Genomic DNA, 13,570 nt, shown 5'->3' with positions numbered 1-13,570 from the left:
GCGGATATCTGGGTGGGGTTACTGCACCCAGATGCAACTTGATGGCGTCTTTCTCGGTCCTCCCGGATGAACTGGCACAGCCTTCTCCAATGTCACTTCACGCGGCCGCCCGTGTTGGATGGACCGTGAGTCTGACTGATACACCCCTGCATGTGGGCACGGCAGAGGTGGAGACCCTGCCGGCTGTCCCCAGCGCCACAGAAAGGGATTTGCCAACTGCCAGAGCCCAGGGCGACAGAGGACAGGTCACTTTGTTAGGAAATAAGATAATATCCAACAAAAGAAAGTAAAATAAAACCCTTCTTAGGCGGGCGCTGGGCCTCCGGGGGATGTTCATTCACAGGGCTCTCCTAACCTCAATGCCTCCACCCCAGCCTAAAACCCGTGAAATCACAGGAGCCACTCTTATCTGATGCGGCAGGATCTTGGTTGTCAGATTCTCCGACAGGGGCGAAAAACTCCGGTCTGCAAATTCAGGGCTGCAGCTCCCGGCGCGAAGCTCCCCTCCCCAGCCCGGAGCCTGCTTGCCTCAAGCGCCCCGCGCCCGGAGTGCCAGCCTGGACAGCTGGCCCGGGCCTTCTGGACCCCTGGATTCTGCAGGGCCACGCGGCCCAGCCCTGCGGGGGACCCGCGGAGCCGCCGCTCCACCCGAACGCGCGCCGGGGGGCGGCATCACCCTGGGCCTCCCTGCCGCCCGAACTGTGGCTCCGGCACCACTTGCTATTGACCACAACAGCTGCTTTATCTTGATGTTCCACTTTTTTGGCCGGCGACGTGGGAGAAGGGCGGTGGCCAGACGTGCCGCCTCGCACGACCCTGACGGTATTTTCAGAGGCACCCGGAGAAGCGGCGGCCCAGAGGGCAACCTACGCACCTCCGGGGACTCTTCTCGGCTCCCTCCCGACAACAAAACCGGAATCTAATCCGCAGCTGCCGCCGCCCCCCACCCCCACCCCGCCTCCCGCGGCGTGCCTAGCCTGCCTGCCGCCCCGGGCGAGCGTCGGACCCAGGCGGCCCGGGAGCCGCAGCTTTGCCCTCAGAGTCCCGCTGGGCCGAAGCGCCCGCCGCCCCTGCACGCGCCGCTCAGGGCCTGGGCGGCGGCGTCGTGGGCGGTCGGGCCGGCCAGGGCGCGGCCTCCCGGGTGCGCTTCCAGGGACGCGCGCTGGGCTCTGACCGCGGATCCGCCTGCTTGTCTGCCCTCTGGGAGTCGGCTTAGCGAGGCCCTGGCCGGAGGAGAGCCCCCCGACCCCGCCACACCGCATCCCCCTCACCCTCTCTGGGGCTTCTTCGCCTTCCTCCCAAGCTGCCAATTCCTTGAATGGGTCTTCCCTGGCTGCCTCCCTCCAAGCTGCCCCTCGAAGCCCCGGGGTTGAACATTAACCAGTCGGAGCTATAGAGTGGGGTAAAACATTACGTATAAAAATGAATCATCTATCAGATCCTGGGAAAGAGCACCTATAGCGAGCTCGGCGTCCAGTGCTGCCTCGGCCATGTTACCGGTCCGACGCACCGACCCTCCTGGCGGCCACTTCCCCAAGGACGGCTGCCGGCGGCCGGGGTCTAGTGGGGGCTGCAGGGCTCAGAGTTCCCGGATCAGTCTCTCTCCTTGAGGAGCCCAATGTCTACACCTTCTAACACAAGCTCACGTCCTTTCCTCCCACACTTGAGGTACACAGAAAGGTCTGGAACAGTTTTTTCTCTCTTCCAAAGGTTAGTGGGAGCAGCTACGGTTCCAGGAGGAGCCGCAGCCCAGGGGATCTGGACCGCCCAGGCTGAGCGGTTGATTCCGGAGATCAAGCCCCAGCTCCGGCGCCTCCAGGTGGACCCCGGAGGCAGGGCTGGGTGTGCAGGGAGCTGAGCGGGAGCTGGGCCCGAGTGGAGGCGTGCAGTGGGCGGCGCAAGGGGCGGGTGTCCGGTCCCGAGTCTTGAAACCGCGCAAGCCCTGGCCAGAGGTTTCGGGCTGAAATCCCAAGTTCAGATCCCACCGCAAGCCGCACTCGCCCGGTCCTGCCGTTTTCCTACTCAGACCTCTTGTTTCTTTAAACATACATGATAGATACGTGTTAGATCCACGTGCCCAGTCCAATGTACAGAACTTGCAAGAAGATAACAAGAGCTGGAGAAGCGGTGCACCTCCTGAGTTCTTGTGCCCTCACCTGAAAACGTTAGCAAATCCCTGAATGCAAAGGTGATTCCCTTTCTGTATGTCTGTCTCTGCCTCTCTGACTCCTTTCTCTCTCCCCGATTCAAGGAAAGAGATAAAGTGGGTACAAGCAGGAGAAAGATGTGATGTTACAAAAGCTTTCAGGAATCGCCAACCAACGTGCACAACAGTTCTTGAACCTCTTAAGAAGATTGGTTTATTTCTATGTAAAATAGCTGCTTTACTCAAAATAGAGTGCCTGACCCATAATAACCTCTCAGAAAATATTTTTTGAACAGGTAAACTTCCCTCCCCTCCCCACCTCCACCGTATGAGCTCATAATTTTTACTGAGAGCATTCACCCAAATCTTTGTGTCTGGGTGTGTGATAAAGTGGCTGTGGTGGTTTGGGTGTCTGGGGTGAACCCTGCATCATTCCATTACTCTCATGGTCGTGTCCTAGCTTCGTGAAAGGCCACTGCTTCTCCTTCAGTGTGTTCATAGTGATCCCGAGAGTTTCCAGGGGTGGGGGAGGGTGGCAGCTGAGACACGGGTGAACAAGGTTTTTCAGAGAGTCAGCAGGCATCAAGCATGTGGGAGTATTATTATGTGTATGTATTAGTTGGGTACTAATCAGTTCCAGAAGAAATGGTTTTGAATTTAAGATGTGGTTGCAGGATGTCCATTGCTTCATGCAGTGTCACAGCTCTAACTTCAGCGCACACGACATTCTTTGTGATGCCCATCGAGCAATACAGCCCACTTTATCATCACCCAGCTTTGTGTTACTCCTCTTCCCCCAAGACAAAGAGAATTGACTCAAATGTTCTAGCCATTAGCTTCCCAGAGAGAATGAACAGATCAAAGGAAATGAATTTTTTAAAAGATAGGAATCACACTCAATTGCCCTCTGGTGACTTGGAGATACAGAGAAACATAGATGGATAAAGGACATTTATTGATACTTTAAAGGATGCATATGGTGGGGGAAAGGGGCATTACTGTGCTCCAACTGTCTTCTCCCTCACCAAATTACCATGTTATCTGACACCGTCAATCTATTTGTGTCCTGGGTAACAGACAGTTTGACCAAGAGGTCATAGACTCACAGGGCTTGGGTGATTGGATACAAGTTTGACAAGAAAGGAATCTGGGTGAGGGCCACAGTGATGGCAGAGAAAAGATGAGGCCACAGTGGCTGGAGCAGCCTGGCAGCACCAAATCTCTGCTGGGCCTTGCATCACATGCAGGGCTTTGTCAGAGAACAGGGAAGTAGGAAGAGCTAACAGTACAGCCTCATCCATGGAATTTCAGTACCTCTCCACATCCCTTTCTTTGCCTTCCTACTATTTCCTGCCTTCTTCATGTATTCCTGTTTTGCTCTGGAGCCTCTCCCCAGAATTCTAGCTGCTACTGCAGCAAGTAACCTCTGCTTGTCCCCATTTGAGTTAAGGCTTCAGATTGTTTGTAGTATTTACTCTTCCAGATAGGAAATGTTTTATTTAATTGAGAGTCTTCTTGTAAACCATTTGTATTTATAAATATGGAGTGCTTGGGAAAACAGTAAATGTGTCAGAGCCAATACACGTGGTGTGAGTCTGTCTTTTCCTAGCATCAGAGGCACTGTGCACATTCTTGTAAAAAGCCGCGTTGCATCCTGGGTATCCTGGAAGGTTCACTGAGCACACTCCTTTCATCCCAGGCAGCATTAACCTCAGCATTATGACTACCAAAGTAGTAAATCTCAGTTCAGTTTACTATTCTCATTTTGGAAGCAGCTTCTCTGCCTTAAACTATCACTTGTGGGTTTGTACACATTGTAAAAATTATACGTTGCAGGAGAAAACATAATAGCCCTGTGTAGAGTTTATATGCTACTGTGAGTTCTCTGAATTTTTCCACTTAAAAAGGCATTTAATTTTCTTGTGTTATATCCTCTTGTTATTATCTTGGCAGTATTTGTGCTGCAAAAGATGCTTAGCAGTATTTTTTTTTAAATAGTAGTGTGTATATGTTAATCCCAAACTCCTAAGTTATCCCCCGACTTTCTCCTGTGGTAACCAAAAGTTTGTTGTCTATGCCTGTGGTTCTACTTCCGTTTTGTAAGTTAGTTCATTTGTATCACTTCTTTTTAGACCCCACATATAAGCAATATCACATGACTTTTTGTCTTTGTCTGTCTGGCTTACCTCACTTCGTGTGACAAATTCTAGTCCGTCCATGTTACTGAAAATGGCATTATTTCATTATTTTTATGGCTGAGTAATATTCCATTGTAGAAAACTTTTCCCCCCATATTATGCCTTTGTCAATTACTTTGTGGGATGTTTTAATGTGAGTTAAGATTTCAGGGGTCATTTCTTTTAAGCTTTTTGTGGGAGCCTGGTATAGTACTTGCTATATAGTAGATGTTCAATAAATGCAAATTGATCAAACAGTATAATTAAAACTTTGTTCACAAAATTAAAGTTCAAAGATATTAAAATGTTAAATTGTCATAAATTAAATCTCAGAGTAATTCTAATTGATCTCTAATCTTTTCTCAACAGATCAAATATGTAAAGGAATTCTATAGAAGAAATTTCATCTTAATCTTTTTTATCATCACTACTGTCATATTTATGTCAGCATTTTTAGGATGATGATGAATCATGTTTCTTACCAGAGTTCATAAGATACTTTAATGTAATGTTTAATGTAGATATTTTAATGTTTAATATATCTTTATTAAAATAAAAAAAAAAAGAATATACGTAGTCATAAAAGTGCCTCTTGCAGAAAAAGAACAATTTGGCTACCTCTGAAGGGTCTTTGAGATTTGAGAAGACTTGGTTGAGGGGAGGTATTGACGAATTTAAGAAAAAAAATATGTATTGAGACTTTGAAATTCTCTTTTTGCCAGCTGGTTAACATATGCACTTCACCACAGGTCTATCACAAGCAGTTTCCTAGGGTCCGAGTGAAGGCTGTGGGGTATGAGCTATAGTTCCACCTTCTACTAAATAACAAACACCATTGGTTTACCAATGAACTTGCACTTTCAGAGGCTGGTCATAGCCTGTCCGCCTCAACGTGGATCCTCAAGCACATCACTAGTACTTAATTGTAACTGAATATGAGATTAAGCCTTGGGACCATCTCTGGGTATAATATCACATAGACATTTACATATAGACTTTTTTTCTGTTTTCAATATGCTGTAGACTTTTTAAGGATTTTGTATAGTTCCAGAATAACTTTTGAAAAGTCTTAAGCTTTTCTTGATAGAAATAAAATAATGCTCAGAGTTCCTGAATTTCAACATTGGGCAGGTATATATGAGAGCAAGCAGCCAGTGCACCTAATATTATGGGAATGCAGAGCACAGTTGGAACCTGCAAGTGGAAATATCACTCAGATTTATCACAGGCTTGATTTATGGTAGGCATCGTTTAATTTACCCACATATCCTTCCACTTGTTAAATGTAGTAGACCAAATATCTGGGCTGAGAGAAAGAGTTAGTAAGTTCTTACCTTGGCTATATTTTCAGTAATTCATCAGACAAAAATGTGAGAAACCTTTCTACATTATAACTTATGATCCAGGAAAGTCAAGGGACAGTACCTTCATTCTGAAGACCTGACAAAGTGGTTTACTTTGATCAAAAAATGAATGAGACACTAAAATATGGTCATGGAAGAACTTAAGACAGGGAGGTGCTCAAACCCTCCCCGAGTCTGCTATTCATTCCAGCACCTGGAAAGAAATTATTCAAATACAAAGGAATGACCTGTGAATGGCGTTTCCGCACAAGTTCTGCATATGCTGCCTTGCGTTTTTATCAAGACGACAAATATACACCAGCGTGAGAAAGCAGATGCCTTTTCCCCCCATATCTTTTGAACATCAGTATTTCCCAGCAGTTAACTGCATGTGATAATGGCCAGCACACAGAAACGTTTTGATTTAGATCCAAACTCTTCACCCAGAAGCAGCTTTTTGTTGTATATTTTAAGCTTGGAGCTTTTGATGCAGATTTTATTATATGGCAGATCATTTAAATAAGAAGGCAAGGAGGCTGATTGAGGGGGAACTTCATAAGATGTTGGAGTCTCAAAGAATATTTCAGCTCAGAGGGATTTCTTTTTCGAAGCCAAATTCAGATCCCACCTACTGAGTTAAAGTAATTAATTATTAACCAGAGACATATTAAAATTACAAGATATCAGGTTGACAGCACATTGCAAGGAGCCTTAGGATTGCGATTTCCCAACCTAATGATGATGACAAGATAGGACTGAATGGCAAATTGCTATTGCTTTCAGTTGAAAATTTGAAAGTGCTATGCCCTGATCACTTGTTACAGAGAACTGCTATTCATTCAGCCACACTCCTAAAGGAAATCAACCCGGGGTCTTGTGTGGTGGCAGCTGAGATGTTAATTCACAAGACAGCAAGCAGAGAGAAGCTGCTAAGTGGCTCAGTGGGTTAATGACATGCTACAGTGCTTCACCATGGGAGACGTATGGGTTGAATTCTGGCATTGTTCACAAGTGAAAATTGGTCTGCCAATCTTAGCTTGGTCCCTGGTGGACGGTTGTCCTTGTCCTAGACCTCCTCAGATGCTGTCTTAATTTTCTGCACAGGAGAGGTTCAAGCCTGGAAGAGCAGGACGGTTACTTATAAGAGTGCAGTTGGTTTGGCAGAGTCAGAGGAGGAAATGGGCCCAATATCCTCCTCCTTTTAATCTGGTCCCTGCCAGTATCTCATTTTCACAAGCATGAAAATCCACTCGGGGCAGCAAAAGAAAGAAAGCAATAAACAAGGTCAATTTCCTTTCTGAACAAAACTACATTCCCAAAGAGCAAAGAGGGCTTAGCATTAATTTATTAAAAAGCGGATATTTGTTTGCAACAAGTCTTGCCCCCAGTTGAGGATCATGGAACCAAATGCTTAAGATATGGGTGGAACAGTCTAATGAAAACTATATACATCTGCTAGAATAATAGTATAATATATGACTGTGTATAATTTTTCTCACTATAATACTCATGCTCTTAGTATCAAGAGAATGTATACAGTATTAATAATTTTCTAATGTATTTGTGTATTTTAGATTATAAAGAGCCTTCCCTTTAAGAGAAAGACTTTCACTTAATTTACTGTCTCAGAAAAAATAACCAGGAATAGACATTTAAAAATTGCAAACAAAAGAAAATGATGAGAGAAAAAGAAACTTAATTAAAAACTTCATACACAAGGAAGTCAAAGGGGAAACAGGAGGAAATTACAGAAGTGGCTAATACTAAATATTTCCAATTTAGAAAATTTAGAAAAGGTATGGAGTAGAAACTAAAGCATTGAGGAGAAAATGGAATGAAATATAAAAAAGGATTAGGAAGGAATATCTAGAACAAAAAAAAGGTTTAATGTTTAACGAAAATTAGAGGTAAATACCTATAGAAGACTTTTTAAACTGGCACACAGTAAAAATTGAAATGTTGAAATCATCTTTGTGGATTTCAAGCTGTCCAGATATTCCAACCTCTGTAATCACTACTTTCTGGGATTATTTAATATACTCTTTCATTAATTCTGCCTTTAGCCAATTATTCCTTTTCAAATCTTTCAACTGGTATTAGGAGTGGCTCACGGAATCAATATTAAAAGAATACACGAAAGAGGGAGCTGCTACAGAAAGAATTAAATGAAGGTGGGATTTATTAGCATCATATTAAAGTAGAAAATAGAAGAAAAGCTGAAATGCAAAATTGCTTGAATAAAAATTTACTTTTAATTAATTATTTCCAGCAGCCATGATCCCTAAAAGATAGATGCATCAAGCCCACATTTTTCTTTCTTTGGAATTTTGGCTCATCCTTTCTAAAAACAGTCAATATCAGGAAGCAAACTCTATCCATTAGTCACTCCAGCAAGACTCTTTCATTCATTCATGGTCAATCTGTCCCCCATTTCCCACTTTCATTCCTCTACTCACAGCAAGTTTCCAAATGAGCTTTTAAAATTCTGTTCTCACATCAGTCTCAGCCCTCTTTGGATTGTCTCCGCCCTTTCAGCCTATTCAAGTCTAATTCATTTTATTTCCTCCATACAAAGGCTTCACTGGCGCCTGTGGTCCCTGTGGTCTCCTACTCCCATAACAATTACCTCATTAGGAATTGTCAGTTCAGTTCAGTGCAGTCGCTCAGTCATGTCTGACTCTTGGCGAACCAACGGACTGCAGCAACCAGGCCTCCCTGTCCACCACCAACCACCTGAGTTCCCTCAAACTCATGTCCATTGAATCAGTGATGCCATCCAACCATCTCACCTTCTGTCATCCTCCTCTCCTCCCGCCTTCAATCTTTCCCAGCATCAGGGTCTTTTCCAATGAGTCAGTTCTTCGCATCAGGTGGCCAAAGTATTGGAGTTTCAGCTTCAGCATCAGTCTTTCCAATGACTATTCAGGGCTGATTACCTTCAGGATGGACTGGTTGGATCTCCTTGCAGTCCAAGGGACTCTCAAGAGTCTTATCCAACACCATAGTTCAAAAGCAGCAATTCTTCAGTGCTCAGCTTTCTTTATAGTTCAACTTTCACATCCATACATGTCTGCGAAGAGCTGACTCATTGGAAAAGACCCTGATGCTGGGAAAGATTGAGAGCAGGAGAAGGGAACGACAGAGGATGAGATGGTTGGATGACATCACTGACTCGATGGACATGGGTTTGAGTGGACTCCGGGAGTTGGTGATGGACAGGGAGGCCTGGCGCGCTGAAGTTCATGGGGTCACAAAGAGTAGGTCAGACATAACCGACTGATTAAACTAAACTGAACTGATGGGAAAAACCATAGCTTTGGATAGACGAACCTTTGTTGGCAAAGTAATGTCTCTGCTTTTTAATATGCTTATTAGGTTGGTCATAGCTTTTCTTCCAAGGAGTAAGCATCATTTAATTTCATGGCTGCAATCACCATCTGCAGTGAATTTGGAGCCCCCCAAAATAAAGTCTCTCACTGTTTCCATTGTTTCCCCAACTATTTGCCATGAAGTGATGGGACCAGATGCCATGATCTTAGTTTTCTGAATGTTGAGTTTTACACCAACATTTTCACTCTCCTCTACACTTTCATCAAGAGGCTCTTTAGTTCTTCTTCAATTTCTGCAATAAGTGTGGTGTCGTCTGCATATCTGAGGTTATTGATATTTCTCCCAGCAATCTTGATTCCAGCTTGTGCTTCATCCAGCCCAGTGTTTCTCATGATGTACTCTGCATATAAGTTCAATAAATAGAGTGACTATATATAGCCTCGATGTACTCCTTTACCAATTTGGAGCCAGTCTTTTTTTCCATGTCCAGGTCTAACTGTTGCTTCCTGAGCTGCATAGAGACGTCTCAGGAGGCAGGTCAGGTGGTCTGGTATTCCCATCTCTTTAAGAGTTTTCCACAGTTTGTTGTGATCCAAATAGTCAAAGGCTTTGGTGCAGTCAGTAAAGCAGAAATAGATGTTTTTCTGGAACTCTTGTTTTTTCGATGATTCAGCGGATGTTGGCAATTTGGTCCCTGGTTCCTGTTCCTTTTATAAATCCAGATGGAACATCTGGAAGTTCAAGGTTCATGTAGTGTTAAAGCCTGGCTTGGAGAATTTTGAGAATTTCTTTGCTAGCATATGAGCTGAGTGCAATTGTGTGGTTGTCAGCATTTTGTGGGATTGGAATGAAAACTAACATTTTCCAGTCCTGTGGCCACTGCTGAGTTTTCCAAACTTGCTGGCATACTGAGTGCAACACTTTCACAGCATCATCTTTTAGGATTTGAAATAGCTCAACTGGAATTCCATCACCTCCACTAGCTTTGTTCATAATGATGCTTCCTAAGGCCCACTTCACATCACACCCCGGGATGTCTGGCCCTAGGTGAGTGATCACACCATTCTGATTATCTGGGTCATGAAGATGTTTTTGTATAGCTCTTCTGTGTATTGTTGCCACCTCTTATTAATATCTTCTGTGTCTGTAGGTCCATGGAATTTTTGTCCTTTCTTGTGTCCATCTCTGCACAAAACATTCCCTTGGTAGCTCTCATTTTCTTGAAGAGATCTATAGTCTTTCCCATTCAATTGTTTTCCTCTATTTCTTTGCACTGATCACTGAAGAAGGCTTTCTTACCTCTCCTTGCTATTCTTTGGAAGTCTGCATTCAAATGGGGATATTTTTCCTTTTCTCCTTTGCCTTTTGCATCTCTTCTTTTCACAGCTATTTGTAAGGCCTCCTCAGACAACCATTTTGCCTTTTTGCATTTCTTTTCCTTGGGGAAGTTCTTGATCCCTGCCTCCTGTACAATGTCAAGAACCTCCATCCATAGTTCTTCAGGTACTCTTGTCTATCAGATCTAATTCCTTGCATCTATTTCTCACTTCCAATGTATAATTTTAAGGGATTTGATTTAGGTCATACCTGAATGTTCTAGAGGTTTTCCCTACTTTCTTTAATTTAAGTCTGAATTTGGAATTAAGTAGTTCATGATCTGAGCCACAGTAAGCTGCGGGTCTTGTTTTTGCTAACGAGAGCTTCTCCATCTCTGGCTGCAAAGAATGTAATCAATCTGATTTCAGTTTTGACCACCTGGTGATGTCCATGTGTAGACTCTCCTCTTGTCTTGTTGGAAGAGGGTGTTTGTTATGACCAGTGTGTTCGCTTGACAAAACTCCACTAGCCTGCTTCATTTTGTACACCCAAGCCGAACTTGTCTGTTACTCTAGATATCTCTTGACTTCCTACTTTTGCACTCCAGTCCCCTATAATTAAAAGGACATCTTTTTTGGGTATTAGTTCCTGAAAGTCTTGTAGGTTTTCATAGAATTGTTTAACTTCAGCTTCTTCAGCATTACTGGTTGGGGCGTAGACTTGGATTACCATGATACTGAATGGTTTGCCTTGGAAAGGAACAAAATCATTTTGTTGTTTTTGAGATTACATCCAAGTCCTGCATTTTGGACTTTCTTGTTGACTGTGATGGCTACTCCATTTCTTCTAAGGGATTCTTGCCCCCAGTAGTAGGTATAATTGTCATCTGAGTTAAATTACCCCATTCCAGTCTGTTTTAGTTCACTGATTCCTAAAATGTCAGTGTTCACTCTTGCCATCTCCTGTTTGACCACTTCCAATTTGCCTTGATTCGTGGACCTAACATTCCAGGTTCCTATGCAGCATTACCCTTCACAGCATCGGACTTGACTTCCATCATGAGTCACATTCGCAACTGGGTGTTGTTTTTACTGTGGCTCCATCTCTTCATTCTTCTGGAGTTATTTCTCCACTGATCTCTAGTAGCATACTGGGCGTCTACCAACTTGGGGAGTTCATCTTTCAGTGTCCTATCTTTTTGCCTTTTCATACTGTTCATGGGGTTCTCAAGGCAAGAATACTGAAGTGGTTTGCTATTCTCTTCTCCAGTGGGCCACATTTTGTCAGAATTCTCCACCATGACCTGATTTTAAAGCAGCCAAAATCCTGCCATGGAATCCCCTATGTGACTTTAAATGGATATGAATTGTTTGTGTATATTTAGTTTCTTCAAATAAACTTAAGATTAAGTAACAACACACACAAAGTAGTTTTTCAACAAATAATTTGAGATTATATTTCTCTTTTGCATACATGTGTGCTCAGTCTAGTCCAACTCTTTGTGACCCCATGGACTGTATCTCACCAGTCTCCTCTGTCAACGGGATTTTCCAGACAAGAATACTCAGGGGAATAATCATTCCTTTCTCCAGGGGATATTCCTGACCCAAGCATCGAATCTGCATCTCCTGAATCTCCTGCATTGGCAGGCAGATTTTTTACCACTCAGTCATCTGAGAAGCCCATATTTCCCTTTTGACTTATATATTCATTTTGATATACCAGAAGAGCTAGCATACTGCCTTTCTCAGAGTAGTAATTTAATAAATATACCTGAAAAAATGCTCACTATAAAATAATTACAACTTCTTTTTCTTTGTTAACAGATTGTCCTCCCCAATTCTAATATTGAAGTAATTCAAAAAAATTAAATGTTTTTTTTTTTTATTAGTTGGAGGCTAATTACTTCAGAACATTTCAGTGGGTTTTGTCATACATTGATATGAATCAGCCATAGAGTTACAACAGTAAGCAGAATCATTAAATTATCTATTCTTAATTTGATGAGGACACATTTTAAAATAATAAGACTGCATTTTGATTTTAAAATACTTCATTCAATACTTGGAAAATTGGGATATAACTCAAGTACAATTTTGGATTCTTTCAAAACAAATTGTGACAAATTAAAATTCTTTAAGACCCTCCAAGACCCTTCCTACAGAGCATAAAATCAGTTTACATTTAATTTTAGGCATAGTAGAATGTCAACTAGAAATATTTATGCTTCAAAGTAGTTGGAAAAACAACATGCCAAAATATATCCCACATTTAGATTATTTGAAACACTGAGATGTTAAGAACCTGGAGCTCCACATTGGTGGGATGGTGGTCCATATGAATTCTTCCAGTCAAGTAGTTTTGAAGAGAATAAATAAGGGAACTACTCATAGAATAATTTTACTGGAATAAAAGAATGTTTGAAGAGCTACATCCCCATCCCTTCTCTGTGTTTTTTGTCTACTAATGCTTAAAAACTAATCAAAGCAGGAAAATTACCATGTTCCTCTTCACTTTCTCTTCCTCGTTTAGAACCATTCAGTCTATTTCTCCTAAAATAAAGGAAAGTCATCCTTTCATGTGATGGTCAGTTTCTTGAGGGGGGAAGAATGCTGTCTATGCCTGTCTTAAAGTTTAATGCTTCTCCTCTGATCTTTGATGCTCTGACTTTCTGCCCAAGAAAGAGAGACAGATGGACATGGACACACACACAAGAAACAAAGTAGAAATGACTGAAGGGAGAAAGGAAGAAACTCAAGGGGAAAGCGGTGGCCACTACTGGTACAATACATTTTGAGGGATGTATCAACAAGGGCTGCACTGTAGTTGTGGCAGGAGACAGCAGACTGAGAACACACATAACTCTGTCCATGGGAAAGCATTTGGTCTGGATGGATTGCTTCAAGAATCTGGTGTCACAAAGAAAAATGACAATAACAACAAAGACGTGAGCTATGAAATTTCCATACGACAAGGGAAAATAAATACGATTCGAGATGAGTGTCTATAGCCAAGATTACAGCCAGTGTGCTGGCACTCATCTAGATGTGGCACGCAGACTACAAGTGGCAGAAATTTATTCTTTTCAGCTCTCAGAGTAACCAGGGAGAACCTGACATATAGCTGGAACCCATGAGCACTCAAGTTTGCCCTGATTCAAATGTCCCTTTTCTATGTGTTTGAAGAACGATACCAGAAAAAAACAAAAGAAATGATAATAAAATTATTCACTATCCCTGTAGTAAATAAAATGGCAT

Source organism: Muntiacus reevesi, chromosome 22 (genome assembly GCF_963930625.1).
Source record: "Muntiacus reevesi chromosome 22, mMunRee1.1, whole genome shotgun sequence".
Lineage (NCBI taxonomy): Eukaryota > Metazoa > Chordata > Mammalia > Artiodactyla > Cervidae > Muntiacus > Muntiacus reevesi.
Note: the sequence above shows the minus strand (reverse complement) of the source record.